General features: G+C 38.6%; 2 protein-coding genes across 7 annotated transcripts in view; one reads left to right on the top strand and one right to left on the bottom strand.

Moving 5' to 3' along the window:
* Positions 1–399, top strand: part of bach1a (BTB and CNC homology 1, basic leucine zipper transcription factor 1 a) — a 251,933-nt gene extending 251,534 nt beyond the window's left edge. The window contains exon 6 of the transcript XR_007425357.1: positions 369–399. The gene's annotated coding sequence lies outside the window, so the exon portion shown is untranslated. The remainder of the gene's footprint in view (positions 1–368) is intronic.
* Positions 1–24,214, bottom strand: part of cadm2b (cell adhesion molecule 2b) — a 321,622-nt gene that overhangs the window by 226,250 nt on the left and 71,158 nt on the right. The gene's annotated exons all lie outside the window — the stretch shown is intronic.

Below are 24,214 nucleotides of genomic sequence, written 5' to 3'. Positions count from 1 at the left end.
TTTAAAAAAATGAGTCAGAAAAGTCAAACAAACACTGGATGTTAATCTACACAGATTTCTCTCCCAAAACTGTTTATTTTGGTGAGTAAAGCGCATCCGTTTATTTACAGTAAACTTAGATTTCCAGATTTCCACTAAAGCTGGAGCATTAGCGGCTAACAGTAATGCTAATGCTGCTCCAACAGTGCTAGCCAGGGTTAGCAGCAGGCTACAGGCCGATAAAACTCACCTGTGGATGGCTAGCTTAGTTAGCAGCTAATGCTAACACTGCTGGAGAACTAAACTGTTTAAACTCCTGTATAACACTAAACTTCAGCAGAGTGGCTTTACTGCTCCTTACAAGATGACTGATAAAATTCATACACAAGGCGCAACAGATTAAAAGGCGCACTGATGATTTCTGGGAAAATTAAAGTATTTTAAGTGCACCTTATAGTGTGAAAAATACGGTAATTGAACAATTTGTAATGTGATAACAAAAACATATATTTCCTCCCCTCAATTAGAGAGAGAAAGATAGACAGACTGTGTGTCGGGATCAGATTAATTATCGCTAATTAGTGATTGTTGATCACATATTTAGGCTAAAAATCACAAGAGCTGATCAGATCATATAATCCATATCTTGTGAGTTGGAAGCTACAGTTCCATATTCAACTGCTAGACCTTAATATGAACATTATGCAAGGCTACACAACCCTATTAAATCCAGTGTAGAAATCCACTCAGCATGTTGTGCAGGAAGCAGAATAAAGACTTTCACCTCAATAACTGGATACCCCTGTTGAGAGTGCACATAACTCAGTCTAGTGCAGTCAGTAGCCATTTCTATCTTTAACATAAAGTTTCCATAAAGGACAAGGCTGTGAGGAATTCTATAGCTACTTAAAAAAAAAAGTCCTAAAACCCCAAGGATCTGGATCTGGCCACATTTTTTCACTGGAAAGGAAGAAAGTGGAGGCTAATCGCTATGAGCCTTATCAGCAAAATCAACAAGGTCACATGGATGAGTCAAGCACTTTGCTATCTCCCCAACGGTGCTTAATAATAGATACAGCAGCAGGGTACACTCTCTGGCCAGAGTGATTAGTGGTCATACGTGGAGCAAGGAGAAGCATTTAGTACAGTCAGAGCCAAACAGGTTCCAAGCCTCAGTTCACCATATATCAGCGATGTTACTGATTTAAAATTTTAAGATAAGTATCAAGGCTAACGCTAAAGTTAGTATTCTGATACCAATATAGATCTAAAAGTGTTTTTACTACCCACAAATTACAATAAACTGTGTGTTGACTGTGTTTTTATGATGCTCATCATGGCTTCTATTTATTGATAATGTTTAGGTCTTCAACTAAAAGAGACAGTCAGCTTGTTGGGTACACTGTGAGCGGAGGAGGGTCAGCAATACCCAGTGATACCCATCTGCGTGAGCACAGTAGCCAGAAAAAGCTTTTTTTTTTTTTTTTTTAACATTACTGATTCAAATGCAGCAAACCATTCATTAAAGTTTTTTTTTTTTTATTGGATTTTATCAGTGATTAGAAACATGTGTTTTAGTTTTTCACCAGTCTGGTAGCTAAGTGAACAGGCTTGCCTATACATATATGTATTTTGTTCTAGTGAACACATTGTATTTATACAAAATGCTCTGTAATTTGTATAACCACTATAATTTTTAACCACCAAATTTGTTTACAAGTGACATTTTTCCACAGATTTTCCTAAATTATCAATTAAGAATGAATTTCAAAACATTTTATAAAATTTTAAAAAAATTATAGGTTGTAAAGAAATGCAAATAGTCATTTTTGCAATTTGCAGTATTATGTGGTCATTTACTAAAATAAAGCTATTTCAATCAAAAACATCTTAACAGGACAAGTTACTCGTTAACATAGAACCCCTTCTTTGATATCACTTTCACAATTCTTGGATTCATTTAACTTGTGTTTCTGCTTGAATTTATTTGCAGGATGTCAGAATAACCTCCCAGAGCTGCTGTTTTGATGTAAACTGCCTTCCACCCTCATAGATCTTTTGCTTGATGGTACTCCAAAGGTTCTCTATAGGGTTGAGGTCAGGAGAGACTGGATTGTAATGGCAGTGTAATTGTAATCTTAATCCAATGAATTTGTCTGGCAGAAATCTTCCTCATTTTGCCTTTATCTGCACAAACCCTTCTGTGCTCTGAATCAGCCACAAACCTCTTTGATCACACTTTCGTTTTTGTGAAATATCTAATGTTTTCATACCTTGCACTATTTCACTAGATTATTTTTCTTCCCCATATTGCTTGAAACCTGTGGCCTGCTTAGTAATGTGAAACAGGGCATTTTGAGTTTTTGTTAATACTGTTTTTTTGTATTGAGAGAATTGTTTTTAAAAAAAATTACACTTAAAAGATCATGACTTTTGTTGACCATATAGGAAAATCTGAGAAAAATATCACTTGCATAATAACATGGAACACGGTTTAGTAAATGTTTAAAATGATGTTGGTTCTTAGGGTGTCAACTCTACAAGAAAGATGGTTGCTAACAGATACTTTGGGTATTCTAGGTAAGATGATGCCACCACAGATTTCACTTGTTTTCCCAGTGTATTACACTTAATGGTTAATGGCACAAACATATTCAACCAATTAAACAAATTAGAGTGGTTAGAGACTCATTGAACCAGGAACCCGCCTTCCTTTGCTCCTGCCTTTCCACTGAAGGTACTTTTGAAGGTCTACAAGGATTTGCATGGACACAGAGACTTGTGCCACATTACATTCTGCAGGGTTGTAGTTGCCAGGGTTGTAGGAACCCGATTCAGCACAGACAGAATAGTCTTTGTGTATCAGTCAGCCTTGGCTGCCCACAACTCTGTCCCAGTTCTGCCCATCAAACATATGCATCATTGACCTTGTGCTGTGCTGACATCAGAAGATTATCAAGGTTTTTGTGTTGTGGTTTTATGTTTTTTTGGATAAAATCTGGGTTAGCACCCGAACATCCCTTTCAGACAGCTTCCTCTTGCGTCCACAGTTAATCCTGTTGGATGTGGTTCATCCTTCTTGGTGGTATGCTGACATTACCCTGGATACCGTGGCTCTTGATACATCACAAAGACTTGCTGTCTTGGTTACAGATGCGCCAGCAAGACGTGCACCAACAATTTGTCCTCTTTTGAACTCTGGTATGTAGGGCTGGCCCGAATAGCGTTTTTTGAGCTCCGGATATTCGGCACTGATTCGAAGCGAATATTCGAATATTCGTTTTTAAAAAAAGAGGTAAAAAAATAAATTAAAAAAAAGCAAATCACGGCCCCTTTAATCCACTGAAAAATGTTCAATTTGCTCTGACCGACGAGACATATTCACCCCGGATTTTTGGTGTTTTTATCCCCCATATTTTTGTGTTTTCACCCCATATTTTTCTGTGTTTTTAGCCCAGATTTCTTTGTGTTTTCATCCCGGAATTTCTGCTGCCCCACACCGCGGCTTATCCGCTGCGTAAGCAGGCTAGGAGGCTGCTGCACGGTTTCTCCGCTGCGCAAGCCAGCCCAGTAAATTGCTGTTTGTGTTTTCACACTTAGGCTATTTGCTTAAAAAAACAAACAAAAAAAAAACGTTTGTTCAGGAAGTATTTTATATTCTTAAACATTGTTAATTATATTAGAGGACAGTCATTGTAAACTGTACTTGGTCTATTTCGGTTAAAGGATTGTGCAGGGCATATTACTGATTTTGTATTTTTGCACTTGGGCTATAAGCTCAATATTAAATATTTCGTTTGTTTAGAAATTATTTTATATTTTTAAACCATGTTAAATTATATTAGAGTAGAGGAAAGTCATTGTTAATGACGTTATTGTACTTGGTCTATTTCGGTTTAAGCATTGTGCAGGGCATAGCCGTATTACTGATTTTGTATTTTTGCACTTGGGCTATAAGCTCAATATTAAATATTTCGTTTGCTTAGAAATTATTTTATATTTTTAAACCATTTTAAATTATATTAGATAAGAGGAAATTCGTTCAGACATCATTTTTGTAGGCCAGGCTTTTGTAACCGATTTAGCCCCTACTGTTGCCACATTACCCCTTACGTTTTATTATATAAATCAGTTTCGAAGAGCCTGCATTTTTTTTTAATCATGTATAATAGAGGTCTGCGCGAGACTGATTTTTAAACCCACTCTTCCACGCTCCCGCGTTTCTGTCTCGTTACCGCGCCGCAAAAAAATTGCTTCTTTTAATCCCGCGCCCGCCCCCCACATACACATTTCTGCCGCTCCCGCCCCACGTTCCTAATATAAATTAAATAAACTACATTTAATGCTTCAAATTTACTTATATATTTATTAAAACAGCAGCGCTGAATAGTGCGGTCCCGTTCCTTACCCCAGTCCAAACACCATCGGTGTGTGCGTGTGTGTCGGTCCATCCTGCGCGTTGAGAGTTTTCTTTAGGTTTTTTTTTTTTTTACAATTATTACAGTTTTCTTGCTCCCGCATCGTCTGGATTAAACTCCCGCTCCAGCCAATAACAGTTCAGTTCTGTCCCGCGCGCAAGATATTCTGACGGGACCCGCTAAAACAGAAGTGGTTAGAGTGAGGTGGAACTCTGGAAAGGAGAAAAAAAACGAATATCCGAATACCAAAATTAAAAACCGAATACCTACTCAACGAACGAATACCCGAATATTCGGGTCCAGCCCTACTGGTATGTCACCCATAATGTTGTGTGCATTGCAATATTTTAAGCAAAACTGTGCTCATACCCTGTTACGGGATAGGGTGGTGTTGGATCCAAGTGCAGAGCAAAATGGTTGTTTGTTTTGGGATGTATGTAATAATTTATATCTTCAGTCATATATGTTTGCTTAGGTATATTTATAATTACTTGATTACTCGATTGTTTCTGATATTTATAAATATGTTTTAATATTGTTTGTGTCAAAAGGGTGTGCTTGTGGAACTTGGTTTGGTTTTCCACAGAGGAAACTGGAAAATAGGTGGAAAACAAAACCCTGAAGAGGTGCACAAAAAAAGGCGGGAAACAGAACAAAGGAAATGCCACAAAATGGCATGTACAACTGAAACACAGCTTTTTAGCTTCAAATAACTCAAACCAAAACACAATCAAACTCAAAACGGACTGAGCACAGCTCAGACCTCTACTTTTACTTTCTTTTGAGATCTTTTTTTTTTTTTTTTTTTTTTTGTGAAACTTTCTTTTCTTTTCTTTTCTTTTCTTCTTTCTTTCTTTTATTTTCTTCTGTCTTTCTTTCTTTCTTTCTTTTATTTTATTTTCTTACACCCTCTGTTACCGGTCACCCCTCTTTAAAGGTGCGACGAGAATGAGTGGTTTGACTGGGCTTTATATAGAGTGCTGCACAGGTGTCGCTGGTTGCCACTGATCACCGCTGGGGATTCTGGGACTTGGAGTTTCGGGACCCAATGCCACTTCTTTTTCCCCTCTGTTGCCCAGCTCCCCTGCTGGTGGCCAGTGGTGCAGCACTGCCCATCACATACCCTGCTAATTGAACCTTCACACTTTGCTCTTACTGGTGCAATGTGCAATTAATGAAGATTGGCCACCAGGCTGCTCCAATTTAGCCATGAATCCTGCCACAATAAAATAACAGGTGTTTCAAAACGACAGTTTCATTGTCCAACCTCTGTAAGCTACAATATGTAGCAAGATTCATATTATAAGGAACAGCTGCCAGTTTGTATACGAATGGTTACGTTCACACTTCGCTTGCTGTTCAGCTGCACCAAGTCGATAGATACTCCTCCCAGTGGTCCGTACCATGTGAAACCCCATTCTTTGGCACTTAAGGGGTGCTATCTTTCAAAGCAAGTGCTGCGGAAATTGCAGCCTAGACAAGTCTGTTCCAAATTGAGCGCGCAATTTGCCTTCATTTGTTTAGCGAGCGCACAAAGGAGGGGGAAAAAAAAAAGCAAGAAGTCAGCAGTAAACACAAGCCGCCGCGTGCCTGCAAAGCCGTGATGGTGCAGCAGTTTGTGTTTGACAACCGTTTATTTGCGAGCTCCAGAGGCGGCCGCAAGAGCCGGCCGATATGACGGATGCGGCTCGTCTCGGCACGTCGCCTTGCGAGCTCCTGCCGCTGACCAGGGAACAGATATATGTGTGCGTCTCTGAGCACGCAGACACACATGTTCTGCAGTGTGGTCCAGCCCTAGCTGAACTCCTGTGGGTCGCTGAGGAGTGGAATTTTATTTATGTTTTTTGTCAGTCAATTTCACATATGGATAAAGATTTTGTCATTTTTTTGTAAAATGATGAGATTTTAAGTGCATACTAATAATGTTCCATATCGTATCATACACATTATACATATAGTATACATTTTATTTATGTATTATTGCTTATGTTTTTTACATTACATTACATTACATTTCATTTGGCAGACGCTTTTGTCCAAAGCAACTTACAATAATGAAGTACAAAGTAATAGGAATTTAGATAACCCATTTTTAGATAGGGCTTAAAGGAGGTCGAAGGGAAATAAAGGGATAGAGAAGTGAAGGAGGGGAAGAAGGAAATGGGGTTAGAAGTAGTTAGTGTGTTAGAGGTGTTAGGAGAGTAAGTGCTCTTTGAAGAGCTCTGTCTTCAGGAGTTTCTTAAAGATAGCGAGAGATTCTCCTGATCTGGTAGTAGAAGGTAGTTTGTTCCACCATTGGCGTAAGCCTTCAGGAGTGAGTGCAGGTAGGAAGGAGCCTGTTCTGTCATCACCTTGTAGGCGATTGTAAGAGTTTTGAATTTGATGCGAGCATCAACTGGTAGCCAGTGGAGCTCAATGAGCAGCGGGGTGACATGTGCCCGTTTTGGTTGGTTGAAGACCAGACGTGCTGCTGCATTCTGGATCATTTGGAGTGGTTTTACTACGCAGGCCGGGAGGCCAGTTAGCAGGGCATTGCAGTAGTCGAGGCGTGAGATGACGACTGCTTGTACCAGGAGTTGGGTGGCCTGTTGCGTCAGAAATTGTCTAATTTTCCTGATGTTATAAAGCGCGAAGCGGCAGGATCGAGCAACCGAGGCCACATGGTACGTGAAGGAGAGCTGGTCATCAACCATAACACCCAGGTTCACTGTGTTTACTGTATGTATATGCATGCACTTATTATCCTGCACTTTAGTTTTATGGTAGATTATTTTCTCACATTATTTATTTTGTTACTTTCTAAAAATATCATGGTAAGTTACCGTAGTTTACAAAATAGACTAAAAAGTTTACAGATTTTTTTTTACGTTTCCACTGAATGTTTGAGACAAACAAAACTGTCACATTTTTTTGTTGCTGCAGTATAATTGTGAAATTTCTTTATGGAAAGCTTTATGATAAGGATATGGAAATGTACTGCACTGGGCTGAGCAATGTATACTTTCAAGAGGGGTATCCAGTTAGTGGTGTTGTTAAAAGTCTTTACTCTGCTTCTTGCACAGCAAGTTGAGTGGATTCCTACACTGGCTCTAATGGGGTTGTATAGCCTTGGACGAGATTGATCGAGAACAACATGTTCATGAAGTTCTTTGCACAAAATCACACTCATATGAAGAAATCTCACCAGCACTATTCATGCCTGTTTCAGTCCCGTTTAAGGGTTCTGTCACTTCTGTGCAAATAAGCTATTAATGGCCATGACATGTATACACTAAGTATTTTCAACACGCTACCGTTAGCTTGTGGTAAATGACAAAACACCAATAAGTTAGTCAATGCTAAACTGCAGTAAAAACACTAAACTCTTCATTTAAAAGAACTTACATCTCTCTCATCTGCTGACTTGCCATGGACAGCACGATGCATGTAAAACCAGCAGACAGAAAAAGTATTGCATAATATGTCCCCTTTAAAGATTAACATGTCTTATTGTTTAGTTGATTTAGAAATTACACTGATTCTGTTATTACATTAGATCTTCAGGAGATCTACACACATCTTCAGGAGAGCACAACATGACACACTAACAGCTTCTTCCCCAGAGCTGTAGCACTCCTTAACCAGAGTGGACACCTCTTAGTCTCCAAACCTGACTCACTAAACTGTTCTGACTGGATTCACAATTCGCTCACATGCACTTTGCTTATTTCTTTAAACAATATTTAACATAAACCTATTTTTTGGATACTATAATGTTTTTTTTTATTTCATTTCATTTATCTCTTCAGTGCTCTTTATTCCTTTGTTACTTTTAACTATGTTCTTATTCCATTTATTGTTTTTTGTACCTTCTTTCATAGTGTAACTGTTACACCTCTCACCAAGCCAAATTCCCTGTATGTGTAACATCCTTGGCGAAATAAAGCGATTCTGATTCTGAAAACAATAAAATCAACATCTATAAATTCATAAGGGTTAAACACAGGCTCAGTGTTTGGCCTGTGTCTGAGCCCCACCGACTGGCGGCCACAGAGCAGGTGCTAATGTGTTGGAGCAGAAGGATGCACACATCGTCCAGACTCAGTAAAGCTGCGAGGCAGTGAAGAGATCTAATTGGGCCACAGGTTTCCATGGAGAGCAATATGTTCCCGCACTCTGCCGTGGGTTTTTTTTTTTTTATTATTATTGTGATTTGGTGAACTCTGGTTAACCTCAGAAGCTAGTCAGTAATTTCCTCATCTTCTGCAGACTGGAATAAGACGAGGAATACCTGAGGCGCTGCATGTGCCGAGTTTGTGGAATCGGGCCTGTTTGCCAGCACATGCAAATATGTATTTATACCAATTCATTGTTAAATACATTTCTCCACGTAATTAGGAAGTGACTGGTATTCGCAAAACTGGGAACCCAGCCAGCACATTTCTTATCATTAACCAAATGTCCGAATAGACTGCAGTCTAAAGACAGGCGAGGCAGTGGATTCATGGATTTAGATATCTCTACTAGAGTGTTATCAGAAACAAGCAGATTCCCAATGTCACAATGTCATGTGTGCAGGGTGCATGTGTGTGTGTGTGTGTGTGTGTGTGTGTGAGAGAGAGAGAGAGAGAGAGAGAGAGAGAGAGAGAGCGTGTGTGTGTGTGTGTGTGTGTGTGTGTGTTGGGGTTCTGGGGGGTTGGGGGATTATTGGTGCATGCATACGCACATCCAATCACCCCTGCATTCATGACAACCATGACCATCATCTCCCTCCTCGGTGACCTTGTTAACAGTCCCGGCACACACATGCACCTGCCGATTACTACACCTACGTCCCCCCGGGGAACAGCGCGTCCTCCAGCGCGTCCTCTTTCCTGTGACTGAACTTGTTCTATTGCCCTGAATGCTGCATTAAAATTTCATAACCTTTACAGCATATTTCTCACCCAAACAGACCCAAAAAGTTTACTACTGATACAACAACATGGCAGCAGGGCTGCGTACTGACAAGAACCTGGTGATTTAAAGGATTATATTACATTGCATTTTATAATATTACATTTGGCAGACACTTTTATCCAAAGCAACTCACAAATAATGATGTACACCTAGCAATAGAGGACATAGAATGACATAGAAAACATAGAAGAACTGAAGGAGGCCAAAGAGAAATAGTGGAATAGAGGAGGAAAGAAGGGGGAAGAAGGAAATGTGATTAGAAGTAGTTAGTTTGTTAGAGGTGTTAGGAGAGTACGTGCTCTTTCAAGAGCTCTGTCTTCAGGAGTTTCTTAAAGGTAGTAGCAGTCTTGGTTGCTTTGTGTAAATTTAATATATTTTGTGGATTTAATATAAATTGATCTAAGCAAGGCAAAATACTGTGATTATTTCGAACTAATCTTATGAAATCAAAGTTTTCAATCAAATGTTTCTTTGATTTTACCAAATTGAAACTTGGATGATCACAAGCCTTCAAACCAAGCAGAAACTCTTTGAATTTTTTGCACCAGGAGTGGCATAAAATTATCCAAAAGCAGTGTTTAAGACTGGTGGAGGAGAATATGCCAAGGTGTTAAAATAAAAATAAAAGAATAAAAACCAGGGTTTTTACACCAAATATTGATTTCTGAATTCTTTATAATATGAACTTGTTTTTATTTGCATTATTTGAGGTCTGAAAGCTCTGCATCTTTTTTGTTATTTCAGCCATTTCTCATTTTCTGCAAATAAACTCTGAGTTAACTACTCAAAAGGTGATTATAAATCCTGATATTTATAGCGGGTATGGTATATAGAGAAGTATTGATATAGGTGACTGACTGACTGACTGACATGGTGACCCACCAACCACAAGAACTGGTGCTAATCTCCAATCACAGTGTTACCAGCGAGCTGATTGGATGTTTTTGTTGAAGGACGGTACTTTGTCTGTAAACAGACACCATGTTGAGTGAGAACTCTCATTCATATTTCAAGCATTCACTGTGGGTTCCTTATTAACTGCTTATACACTGTGGAACATATTAATCTGGCGCTCCGTACAGAATCAGCAGGAACAGAAGACAGGAAAAATGGTGCTGCTGTGAAAAAAGTGAAAGCTCTCGCTGAGCTGAAGACCTGTGCTTGCCTTTTTCTGTTTTGTTTTTGGGATATTTTTGTTTTATGTATGGGTGTGCGTGTGTGTGTGTGTGTGTGTTTGTAAGTGGACTCCAAGTTCTCTCTCTCTCTCTCTCTCTCTCTCTCTGTCTCTCGCTCCCTCTCTCTTTCTGTGTAAGCCACAGGGCCTACAGTAATCAATGGTGATGAATGGAGGGGAAGGCTCTCTTTATTCCGCTCCTCACTGAATAGAAAGTTTCCATTATCTCTCACAATGTATTCACTCTATCAAAGTGACAGGGTTGAGGCGAGCCACACTCCATTGCCCTCCCTCTGTGCCCTACATGCCTACGTAGGCCTGCTCCCAAACTAGCGAAGAAGAGCGAGGGGCGTTCTAACATTTTAAAGCAACAGGGCACTTCCAACACCATCGAAACGCCAAAGAGCCTGGTGACCTGAACTGTAGCACTCAAAAACCATCACACTCACAGAGGATGGACACTTTGCTACAACAAAAACTAATGTTTGGAACAGAACTGGGCTTAAAAAGCCAATATCTGATCCGTTCAAAACTGCAAGGATTGGCTCGAGTTCAAATCCACTGAATGCGCTTTATATACAAATTTTACCAGTTAGGTTTTAAGGAGCAGTAAAGCCACTCCACTGAAGTAAAGCATTATACAGGAGTTTCAGTTTATCTCTCCAGCACCAGGGCTGAAGTAGCATTAGCCGCTAATTGCTAGCTCTTTAGCCGTTTAGAGGTGAATATTATCGAACTGTAGCCTGCTGCTAACCCCGACTAGCACTGCTAGAGCAGAGGGGAGTATATTAAACTGTAGTCTGTGTGTTTTTATCGTGTTAAAACAAGCTACGTGGGACGCTAGCTAATATTGCTAATACCTGGTTTACTGAAGCACTCAGGGTTCCTCAGTGTAGCACTGTCAGGCGACATTAGCCGCTAAGCGCTAATTGTTAGCCGTTAATGCTAATACTGCAGCCTTAGTGCTGGGGAAATCTGTAATTCCAAGCTTACTACAAATAAACAGAGGCACTTTACTCACCCAAATAAACAGTGTTCAGGAGATAAAATCTGTGTAGATTAATATCCAGCGCTCGTTTGACTTTAAAAAAAAAGTCTTTTTTTAAGAACTACAGATTTGTTTACTTAGCTTAGCTTTACTTAACTTAGTTAGCTACCCCACCACTACCACCCAGCGGCAAGACCTGCTGAATTAGTAATAACTGTTGCTTAAAATGCATCTTATAATACAGTGCATCTTACAGTGCGAAGAATATGACACTTTAAATAAATCATTATTACAAATATAATGCAATGTTAAATTGTTCAATTAAAAGTACTTTTTCTACATTTTATACAGTTTTCTGTGGTGTAGGGGTGGTTTTGTCTGCAGCGCTGCCTGGTTAAACTGAAAATATATATATATATATTTTTTTTCCATAGCATTTCAAACTATTTAAAAGTGTCCTTGAATTGCATGTCCACACTGTCCTATTGGGATAACCCTGAACGGAAGATCTGCATGTTGCTGCATCTTCAGCAAATAATAATATTAATTTAACTTAATATGTATCATACTGTCTTCATATTTATTTAAGGTAAAGCTTAGTTTGCCTGCCATGTTTTATAAAATAAAAAAATAAAAAAAACAAAAAAAAAACATGGTAAATAAAATTATTTTAGAAAATGAAAATGGATCTTTGAGACAGCATAAGATCACCAGGTCCAAATTTTTACATTTGTCCACAGCTTGCCATGACATTGCGGAGACACGCATGCAAGTGAAATAAATCATGATTATAAAAATATGATTAATATTCAAATAGTCATAAATCATTTTTTTTATCTGAGGGCCAAAATGACCCATGTTTCTAACTACATTATTAGGGTAATAGTGGCCTAACTATTATAATAATTCTGAAATTGCATTAATTGACGAATGGAAAACAGAATCGAAATTCGAGAGGCATTCTAACATAATAAATCAACAGAGCATTTCCAAAATTAAAAGCACCAAGGAGTCTGATGCCCTGAACTTGCTACCAGTACTCTATAACCAATCACATTCATACACAACAATTACTTTCTGGCTTTCTTTACAAGCCCTGTGCCGTTTGTATGGTGCACTTTGTACTGTAATTACCCTTAGCCGCTGTGCCCGGCTTTTAATCTCTGTGTTTTTAATCTCGGGGGTCTTGGAGCTTTTGTTCGAAATGAACCTCTCTACCCCAACAGGTTGTCGTTTTTTTTTCTGTTTTCTTTTGGATCAATTCTGCGATTCGACTGCAAACTGCTGAACCCTCAACCTGCAAAAAAAAAAAAACAATGCCTTCCTTTTAGACTCCTGATTGGTGTAGCATTATTGACCCAGGGCCGAGGCCCAATGAGCTGAATGTGAAATGGTATCGTGGGGGTCGTGGGGTCAAGTACTTGGAAGGGAGGAAAAAGGAAAGAGTTGACCCAGATCCCCTGCTAACTATGAGCGGAGGAACTCATTCTCCATGCTTTGTAACACTTGAGGTTTTTTTTCTCTCCATGCCATTAAGCAAAGTATAATAAGCCCGAGCTGCTGCTTTTTGCTTCTGTAGGTCTCCCTCATTACCTTTTAATGCTGTTGATCAAGGCAAATGACTTTGTGCTTTCCTTTACCTTTTTACCTTGCGAACAAGGTCAATTACCCCTCTATTAGCGGCACATTCGCTGTGGCTGAGTAGAGTGCTGCAAACCCGTCCCCATCAAAAGACATGTGCATCATAACCATCGTGAAAGAGCCTAAATAGTGACGGAGCAGCTAATAGCTCCGATGCTGCTTCACGTTCCATATGTTATATTACTTTAGCTCAGGATCATTTCTCGCTTGGCTTACAAGCATTAGCCACAGTATCCTTGTCATTCTGCATAAACCTATTACTGAGACACACATTGAAAAGCTGCCTGCGCCGCTAAAAGCTTATTCTCAAGGGTAATATACCCTAAAGGTAATAAGATGGTAGGGCTTTAGGGCCTGTAGCACGCAGGCTGCTCCTGCTATTGGTGACACGGGGTGCGAAAAGTGGACGTTCAGATGCTCTGGGAAGCATTTCCCACTCAGTCCGCAGAAGAAGCATTAGGATAACACTTTTTTTTCCTTCTTCTCGAATCTGAGACAGATGGGATGGTTTCTTTGGGTTGAGTGCTTTGAACAGTGGCAGATGTCTGTGGGAGCCGGTGAACTCAGATGTAATAAAACATGACAGCCTCAGGACACAGTAAATGTAATTATTAATATTAATACATGACCAAAGAGAGGGGGAAAAAAGCTAGTCACCGACTAGTTTCCGACATCATTTCAAATGAACTGACAAATCCAATCATGTCATTCTTTTTTTTTTTTTTTTACTACTCATTTCACTCCGTTAGTTAGTCTCAAAGCTTCTTCATTCTTCCAGTGAAACGTCTTTCTCCTCATCACTATCAATATCAGTGAACCAGTGTCTGTTTCTGAAACGGAAAAGTGTTGATACGTAATGTTTCAGTGGGTTTATGAACTCAGTATTCTGTGAAGTCAATAGTTCAAACAGCAGTTCAGCTATTCGCAAAATCGCAGAAATGGAACAAACTGTTCTAGCAGAGAAAAATGATTTTAAAATGGCAAAGAAAGCTAGAATGAGAGAGAATGAATATGTCAAAAAAAAAAAAACTGTGAAACGACTGATGGTTCTAAAATGCTTCTTTTGTGAAAGCAACAGGCTATGTGCATTTCACCAAAAGAAATGCGAGCAATCTTAGTCCTAAAGTCTTAAACAACCTAAATTCCAAAGGAAGAACATTTTCCAAGTCATTTATTTCATTTCTATTGATCCACTCATCAGTAAAATTTACATGCTGTATAAGGTATGCTTTATTGGAATAATTACAGTAATAAAATAAAGCATGCACGCAGCACCCTGTATGCCTCTTCTTACTTTATTAAGTTCCAATTAGTTATTCTGACATTCTGACATCGTATCTTCATCTTATTTCAGCTCATGAAATAATAGTAGATCAGATGAGGATGCTGTGTTAGTGTTATTGGATAGTTATAGGTGTGTATGTGTATATGTGGGGAAAACTATGTGAAGAGATATGTGATCAGCTGGTGTCGGTCCACTGTGTTATATCAAGTCCAAAGTCAGTGCAGTGTTTTCCCACAAAATCTTACAGCACTTCATGCTTCCCTATGCTGACAACTTTCATGGGGATGTGGATTTCATTTTCCAGCAGGACTTGGCACACAGCCCACACTGCCAGAGATTCTGACTTTTGGTTTTTTTGGCTGTAAGCCATATTCATCAACAATAAAAGAAATAAGCACTTAAAATAGATCACTCTGTATGAGATACATCCATATATATGTCAATATTTCAAAAAATTGAACTGAATTACTGAAATGTAACTTTTCAATGATAGTCAATTTTTTTGAGATGCACCTGTATATGTACATATTTAATGAGGTGTGTTATTGTACACTGTTGTGTAGGGTGCCCGTTTTTCCAACCAAAACGGGCACATGTCACCCCGCTGCTCATTGAGCTCCACTGGCTACCAGTTGATGCTCGCATCAAATTCAAAACTCTTACAATCGCCTACAAGGTGATGACAGAACAGGCTCCTTCCTACCTGCACTCACTCCTGAAGGCTTACGCTACCTCCCGGCCGCTGCGCTCCTCCAATGAACGTCGCCTCGCTTTGCCAAACACTCACACAAAGCAATCCAGACTGTTCTCATACAGAGTTCCCCAATGGTGGAACAAACTACCTTCCACTACCAGATCAGGAGAATCTCTCGCTATCTTTAAGAAACTCCTGAAGACAGAACTCTTCAAAGAGCACTTACTCTCCTAACACCTCTAACACACTAACTACTTCTAACCCCATTTCCTTCCTCCCCTCCTTCACTTCTCTATCCCTTTATTTCCCTTTGACCTCCTTTAAGCCCTATCTAAAAATGGTTTATCTTAATTCCTATTACTTTTGTACTTCATTATTGTAAGTCGCTTTGGACAAAAGCGTCTGCCAAATGTAATGTAATGTAATGTAATGTAATGTAGGGTGCTTTGGATATTTGACTTGGCTGCAAACCTTTGTTCATTTGTCTCTCATTTTTTTTACTAATGTGCACAATTTGTGTTTTTTAAGATTTGTACATGTTATTTTTAGTAACCAATATAAAATGGCAATAAATCCAGTGCAATTTTGAAGTTGTTTGTATACCTTTGTAACTCTGTACAGGCAAACAAGCGATCCAGAAAAACAAAAATAAGGAAAAAAAATTTAAATGGGATTTTAAGAAAAACTTTGAGAAAACAGATTTTATAGGGTCCTACAATTGCCAGCTCGTAACATGGATCGTTCTGAATACTGTGGCTTAAAAAGTGATTTTTTTCAGAATATGGAAGTTGAGATCTGAGATCCAGGCCTGCCTCCTCCACTCTACACCCCACATCTGCTCCTAGATCATTGTTCCTGGTGTATGATTCTTTGTAAGCACCAGCCCAGAGCCAGATCCCACACAGCAAGGTCTCTATTTCACACTCTTTCATCATAACCTTCTTCTTCTTCTTCTTCTTCCGCTCACTGTCTTACTTTCATTTCCCTCCGGACCTCCGAGGCTCAGATTTATGAGGCCTTCTCATGTTACATCTTTAAATAAAATGTGGGTTGGTGTCTTCAAGGCGGTTCCCAGCGCAGACGCTAGACACGGCGGTCCCCCTCGCTTTCTGCTGGCGAAAATGTGTGTCTGCCGGCAGCGTGTGAGAAAATAGCTTTACTGTATTTATTTCAGTACACCTCTCAGAATTAGCCCAGGAAACATTAACATGGTAGATCTCATCATCTCGCCACTTAGACCCCGGTGCGGATGCAATTTTCTTCTTCATTCCAGAGAAGAGGATGAAGAGGAGGAGGGGGTGGAGTGAAAAAAAAATTGTCTCACAAGAATTAGCATGAAAAGCAATATGCACAGGTGATGAAAGGATGTGGTCAAAAAAGATTATAAACTGATATATGGGGATTTTATTGATAAACACAAACACATAAAAAATAATTGAAAAACACACACAAATAAGAATATAAAATAACCAAATATATGAACAGGTATATGAAACACCTCCCCAATATAAGCATCTAAAATCAACTGAATCTAAAATTGTTGTTAAAAATCTAAAATCAAATAAGATCTCTAAGAATATTCGAGACATAATGTAGCTGGTAAGTGTTGGCAGATTAGCTGTAAGATGCGCAGTGAAATGGAGTTGCTACGTCACTACAAATGTCTGCCCCCTCTCTGATTGCAATGCAGATGAAACTGTTAAACACTTTATTACTCATATTAAAATGTAAAAGAGCGAAAGAACTGTGGTGTAATATGAAGCAAATTGGTTTTAATGTGCTGTAGATATAAATTGTAAGTCTGATATGTATGGTGTCTTTAATGAAAATCTTCCAAAAAAATACCAGAGAATTTTACTGGCTTGTAATTTGTGTTGTAAATTGTGGAAATTTAGATGCAAAATGATCATAAATCAAATGCAAATCTCTGCTCAATATGTTTTTAAACAGGTTGTATGTGAACTGAAATACTTAACAAAAAGAAACCAAAAAAAGGACCAAGAACAAACATCCATGGACCCTTTTGCAATTACGAGAAGGTATGTATGGTATACAGTGGGGTAAAAAAAGATTTGCCCCCTTACAGATTTCTTTTTATTCAGCATTTTTGTCATACTTACATTTTTCAGATTATCCAACAAACTTTAATATCACACAAATATTACCTGATATTACATGATGATTTTACTTATTAAGGAAAAATAACTATCCAAACCAGTCTGAAAAAGTGAAAAAGTGTTTGACCCCCAAAAACTAACTGTGATTAATCACACTTAGCTGAGTTTAATTTAAATACTAACCACAACCTGGTCTGATTACCGCCAGACCTGTAGAACCAAAAAAATCACTTAAACAGAATCTGTCTGACAACATGAAGCAGCTAAAAGATCTCAAAAGGCAACACACGATGCTCTGATCTGAAGAAATTCAAAAACAGATGAGAAAACAAAGTCATTGATCATCTATCACTCTGAAACAGGTTACAAAGTCATTTCTAAAGCTTTGGGACTCCAGAGAACCACAGTGAGAGCTATTATTCACTAATGGAGAAAACATGGAACACTGGTGAACCTTCCCAGGAGTGACCAACCGACCAAAATTACTCCAAAAGGGCATAAACAACTCATCCAGGAGGTCACAAAACAACCCAGAACAACATTTAATGAGGTCAGTGTTAATGATTCGATAATAAGAAAGAGACTGCAGTTGTTGCCGCTAAGGGTGACAAAACCAAGTTATTCGTTTTAGGGGGCAAATACTTTTTCACACAGCGCTAGATTGGTCTGTATTGTTTTTTTTTTTCCTTTAATACATACACTTATCATTTAAAAAGTGCTTTTTATATTTACTCAGGTTATATTTGTCTGATATTAAAGTTTGCTTGACATTCAGAAAAATATAAGTATCACAAAAAAGCAAAAACAAAAAAAAAAAAGTAGGGGAAGCAAATACTTTTCACACCAACTGTATGTGTAAATTGTACATTTTATTGCATGTGAACTTCTGTATTGTATATATGTCTTCATCTTGTTGTGATGCTTAATTTTGTATGTGCTTGAAATTTCTAATAAAGTTCATTTAAGAAGTGAAGGAGGGTGTGGGGAATCGAGTAAATCGGCCGGGTCTTGACTGTGTGGTTATTCCAGAAAATTAGACAACGTCAGGCCAATATTGGGAGAGCTGTAGAAAGAGAAAACGTGCTCAATTCTATGGCAAGCAATTACTGCGGAAATGAGAGATTTACAAATAAAGAGCATTATCACCTCTAGCCATACAGGCATGAGAGCACAAAGCTAAAACCCTGCGGATGATGGAAGGGGCTGTGAAGGAAGTCAGAAATAATTAGCTAATTAAAGGTGTGAAGGAACACAAAGACGGCAGTTGGAGTCGAGGCTCAAGGTCAAACGCATTTAAATGGTAATATAAATAACTGATCAATGTGTGCTTAAATGAACACATGCAAATGAAACCATCTGCTCTGAAACCCGGGTATTTACTTTACTCTCAGACAGAATAACCTTAAAAGGGATATCCGAATGTTGGAAAGTGCTCCCATGGTCCAACAAGGCATCGTTCGGCAGTTCTAGGTACACCACTGACTGCTGATTAGTGCAGATTTTGAATGAAAGCCAGCGAATATTAATTTGCAAGAGTGCTAATGAACGAGCAATCAGTAAATAAACCATTCTTTAAATAAATGATTCAATTAATTCACAACACAACAAATCGCAACAGCTGTCGAAATACAGCCCAACTAAACTACAACGCTCAGCGTGCGTACGGTGCCGCCCTTGTTAAATTTTGCGACGCTTCTTCCGCGGCTCTTCTTCTTTCTTTTTTTTTTCTTTTTTTTTAATCGCTATAAAGAAATTGTGTAAATAAGGCTGATATTTGCCCAGGCACTCCATGTTCACCACAAGGTAAATTAATTTCACTCAAGCCCTCTCGGCCTGAGAGGATCATTCATTCCTGCCAGTCATGTCACTAAACAACTATTAAATCAGTTTCAAAAAAAGATCACGGCTTGCATGAGAGGACTAAATAACCACACGCTGTTTGCATTGGAGTGCGAATTGCAGGGATTTAATTAGAAGTTAATTTCGAGTCATTCTGCTAATACAAACAATATGGAAATGAGAGGCTGCATCTGCGAGCGGAGACGCTCCTCTTCCGGGTGTGAAAGAAAGAAGGAAAGAAAGAAGAATCAGCGGAGGAATAAGAAGAAGACGGGACTGTGCTGTAAAGAGTGGATGAAGCTACAGGGAGCAGTATCACACGGTGGTTCCTTTCTTTTATTATTTTACTGCTTTTAGGCTGTACAGGATTAAAGGGGGAAAAAAAACATCTTAAATACAGAAAGAAGAGTCTTCAGTTAGGGTGATGTTTGACTTTAATTAAATGAATAAATTAAATCAACTCATTACTGAAACAAAATAAAGGCAAAAGTAAAAAAAAAAAAAAAACAATATATATATATATATATATATATATATATATATATATATATATATATATTGCATTTTTAATTTAAAGGAACCGTGTATGGTTAAATACTGCAATTGTCATGATTTTTATTTATTCATATTTCCCTTCACTGGTAAGAGTAGTTTGAAATGTAAACATTTTAACACTAGAATGACTGATATTTCAAGATTTAGCCGACATTGCCCCCCTCCTTTTCAACCTTACTCATTAGTAAGCTATCAATCAATCAAACCACCGTTCTCTACACTTACTACAAGTACCCAGTCTTTTGTTCACCACATTGCCGAGTATTGTTTTAGGCTAACGTTCCCATTGTCGTACTACTGTTTGTCCGTATTTGATCCTCTTTTTGTTACAGACTACAAGTTTTGTCTTGCCTTTACCAACCCTGCACTGCTTTGGTTTGTCTCGGCCTTTCTGTTTTAGCCTCCTATTACTGACCCTGCCTCTTCCTGGCCATGACAGGAAGCTTAAGTTTCTAAAAAAAAAACTAACATTATCTGCAAGGTCTTGTATATTTACATCTACAGATAAAAAACCTACCGTTAACCCATCACTAATGGGTTCTGATGGAAACACTGTGTTTTCTCTATTGCATTGCTCAAAAGAACCATTTTAAAACAGTTTCAGTATCTTATTTACCCCAAAAAAGTATTTTAGCACCTTGTCAATACCGTATTTTACTCCAAAGAATAATTTAACACATTTTCAATGCCTTACTTTACTCCAAAGAATCTTTTTTTACCACATTTCCTACCTTATTTAACACCAAAGAAACATTCTAGCACCTTTTCAATAACCTTATTTTACTCCAAAGAATCATTTTACCACATGTTCTACCTTATTTAACTCCATAGAAACATTTTAGCACATTTCAATACCTTATTTTACTCCCAAGAATCATTTTACCACCTTTTTCTACCTTATTTAACTCCAAAGAAACATTTTAGCACCTTTTCTAGTTCCGTGTTCCACTATAAATAATCATTTTAGCACATTATTAGTACCTTATTTTACTCCAAATACCATTTTTAGCATCTATTTTGATACCTTTTAGGATGGCTATGGGAAAAGGAAGACCAAATGTTCATTAGCATATGAACACCAGCATGTGTCACCTAGAGTAGAAGGTGTAATAACGAGGATGAGGATACCTGAATTGCATTTGAATTGAATTGAATTGAACTCCAAAAAAATGTTTTGGTGGACCTATGGAGCCTTTGTCACCAATCACACCTTCCTAAGTATTATCTTCTGATCTTGTTAGAGTCTATTAGAGACCTAATGAAAAGAAGTCCCTAGTCAGATTCATGATGTGTTTCTAATCTGAAGAAATTGAACAAATCCCAAATAAGAAATCTTAGTTATTCTTATGAAAGACTAGTGTTGTATTAGTAAAAGAAAACTTGATCTTTATCAATTTGAAGCTTCTTCACACTCAAACATTTTAATTTTTTTTCTTCCATTTTTTGCCCCAAATTAGCTGAGCTGATTGTCCTACCCATTCAGCTAGTCTTTTTTGAACTGTGGCTGATGCAGCAATGCCAAGGAGCCAGCGCGCAGGAACTTGGTTCTGAGGAAAGTGCAGGGACTTGGTTCTGATACTTCAGCTCACAGATGCCTTGTTTTGATCTACATCACCATTTGGAGTAATAAGGGGAGAGAGCGCCATCTACCCACCCAGAGAGAGCAAGGCCAATTGTGCTCTCTCAGGACTCTGCTGATGGCAAGCTGCATGACCGGGATTTGATCAAGCAATCTCCCGATCAGAGTGGCAGCACTGAGCCTGCTGGACCACTCGTCACCACACTTGTACATTTCTTTTTGAAACATGGCTCTTTATAGTGTTTATAGTTATTCTTCTATGGCATCCCTCAAAGAACCATTCCAAGCACCTTAATATTTTAGAAGTGTAGCTACATTATAGATTTGTTCAAAGTGGCAGTTTTCTCTAGTTATACTGACATTTTTTACTATAGAGCACAGAGCATCACTTTTAGGAACACAGCCATCAGCCACACTTCTTTCAACGAGGGCCACATTTTATAAGGAAGTGGTTATTTACGAAGCCTCCGGATCCACACAAATAATCGTGCACGGTGTGCATATTGAAGTCACAAACATAAGTTACTCTAATGAAAATATCTCTGACAGGGGCATGCTGAGATTAAGAAGGGGCTTTTTTGTGTTGTTTGGTGCATGTCAACTCAGCAGTAATTTGCTCATTTGCATGATATATTGAAAAGGGCCTTACATGAAAATTCCCACAAATAAGCCCATTTAGATGCATTAAATCAAAATGCAAATGGGAGCTAATTGCAGCACGATGCTGAGGTGTGAGCATTCCTGGCGTAATTATGCTGAGAGAGCTCACCTGAAAAACCTGCCTGACACAATATTGCTCCGCGCCGAGCGACTGCAGAGAGTGAAGGATGATAACGCTTTAAAGTGTCGCAAATGAGATGCAGCTTTACACGCATGGCAGAGCTGGAAGGCACACATCACACTGAATGGCACACAATGAAAAAAACACCTGAGAGGAGCAATGAATGCTGCTACAGCCTGCAGATCTGAGGTTTAACCCTTACACGGCTCCAATCAGAATCAAAACAGGAGCTTTTTTTAATGTTTGATCTGACAAGACAAGTGATTGACATTCATTGACGACAAAACAATACACCATACTAAACAAGCTATTTCAGATAAATAAGATATTTCTAACAGGCCTTCAAGCAGAGTAGCAGCACTCAGGATGCACAGGTTCATTAACTTTATTAATAGCGGTTTAAATGGCATCAAATATCACAATATCACAACAGATTAGGAAAAAATGAATCTCCTCTGTGCCTCCAACACCAGCAAAAAGCATTCATAACAAGCTCACACAGGCACAAAACAAAGCTCAATAATATCATGCTGCAACAAAACATGCCCTGATCTTTCAGACACTGAACCGTTGAATGTGGTTGTCTGGCTGGTGTAGCTGTGTATGCAAGATTCCTTAATACAGTAATTATCCACGTGGCAGAGAAAGTCAGACAGGCTCACAGGCCTGGTTATGGTGAACCTTAATACACTGCTGTAGTGAAGCTCTACACTGCAGCGCCGACACTGCGCTAACTTGTTTCCAGCTGAAGAAAGGGATGCAACACAAAGGTAAACAATTCGTATTGTGCAAAGTCAAAAAAACGCACCTATTACACGTGACGACCTCAACAAGAGTAGAGAGTTTGGAGCGTGGATCAGGCAACTGTGCAATCGATGTACGTGAAGTAAAGTAAAGCATCTACTCAGCAACCCAGTCTGAGAATAAGATTCCCTGCTCGCTCAACCTTTGCAAAAACCAATAGATTGCTTTTTTTTTTTTTTTTTCCCCACAAGCAAATCTATTTCATACCTGTGAAAAACATCAGGGGTTGAACTGCGGCTCTAGTGCTCATTAACTGCAACAAAGAACTGTGGATATGCTTCAGTTATCTTGGGATCTGCACTTCTACAACGAGGGTTCTTTGGAGCTACGCCGTAGAAGAAGAACGACGCTGGGTTCAAAAGAAGATTCTATAAGAGAAAAGTAAATAAATAAATAGCAAATGAAACGTTCAAGTGGGGGAAAAAACCTTTCGAAAGTGTAATGAACCTCCACATAAGGTTAACAGTCTGTTCCAATTATTTTCAAGTATGTTAGAGCCACATTCTTAAGACCTATTTACACCTGGTTACTTTATGTGGCTAGAATCTGGATTCTGTATCAGGATAAGATTTTGAAATCTGTTTGATGTGTGGGACGGGATATGCAGATCCACTCATTTAAGCTGCAACCAGTCATTTATTTGGTTCTTTAGCATCATCCTATGCAGTGTTGAAGATAGGAGCTGCCTCAAAATTTGCAATTTTACATACAACTCAGCAACGACTGCTGCATGGGCGGAGTTTCAGTTGTACTGGAAGGTATTCGGTTTGTCAAATGTGTCGTGGACGGACGGATGAGTATACACTATCAGTAACGTTGCTTAAATGTGGTTGGTTTGTAAAGTGGTTTGAGGGATCAAATTTCCTTATTTGCTTTAAATGCATCTTGGGTCTGTTTGCACTTGCATTTCTATGTCGTTTTATGTGTTAATTAAATCCTGATACTGAATAGATGAAGGGATCAGGTGTAAATGGAGTTTTAGATGCTGGGTACTATAGGAACATTAAGAGACACTGCTAACATCTACAGTTTAAATTCTCTACTTGTTTATATTTCATTTCTTGCCTTCAGTGTGTTTTGATGTAACACATTTACTAACAAAAACATCATTTAGACCATGTGGAAAAGTGTTTTTTTTTTTTTTTCTCGCCGTAAAACTGACACATTACAAAATTGATGTGAAAGTGTGAATGACTGTAATCAGTCACAGACTTGTGTCATCTCGTTTCTGCTAAAACACTATAGTTATACCCATGTTCAGTAGCTTTTATTTTAGGAGAGCACACGTCGTGCATCAAACATCTCTGAGAAAAAAAATAAGGTGAAGATCAGCACATTTTATAGATGTGTACAATGTTGGGCACGTTACTTTGAAAAAGTAATTAGTTATAGTTACTAGTTACTTCTCCAAAATAGTAACTG

This window comes from Astyanax mexicanus, chromosome 18 (genome assembly GCF_023375975.1).
Source record: "Astyanax mexicanus isolate ESR-SI-001 chromosome 18, AstMex3_surface, whole genome shotgun sequence".
In the NCBI taxonomy this organism is placed as follows: domain Eukaryota; kingdom Metazoa; phylum Chordata; class Actinopteri; order Characiformes; family Acestrorhamphidae; genus Astyanax; species Astyanax mexicanus.
Note: the sequence above shows the minus strand (reverse complement) of the source record. Positions and strands in the feature narration are given on the sequence as shown.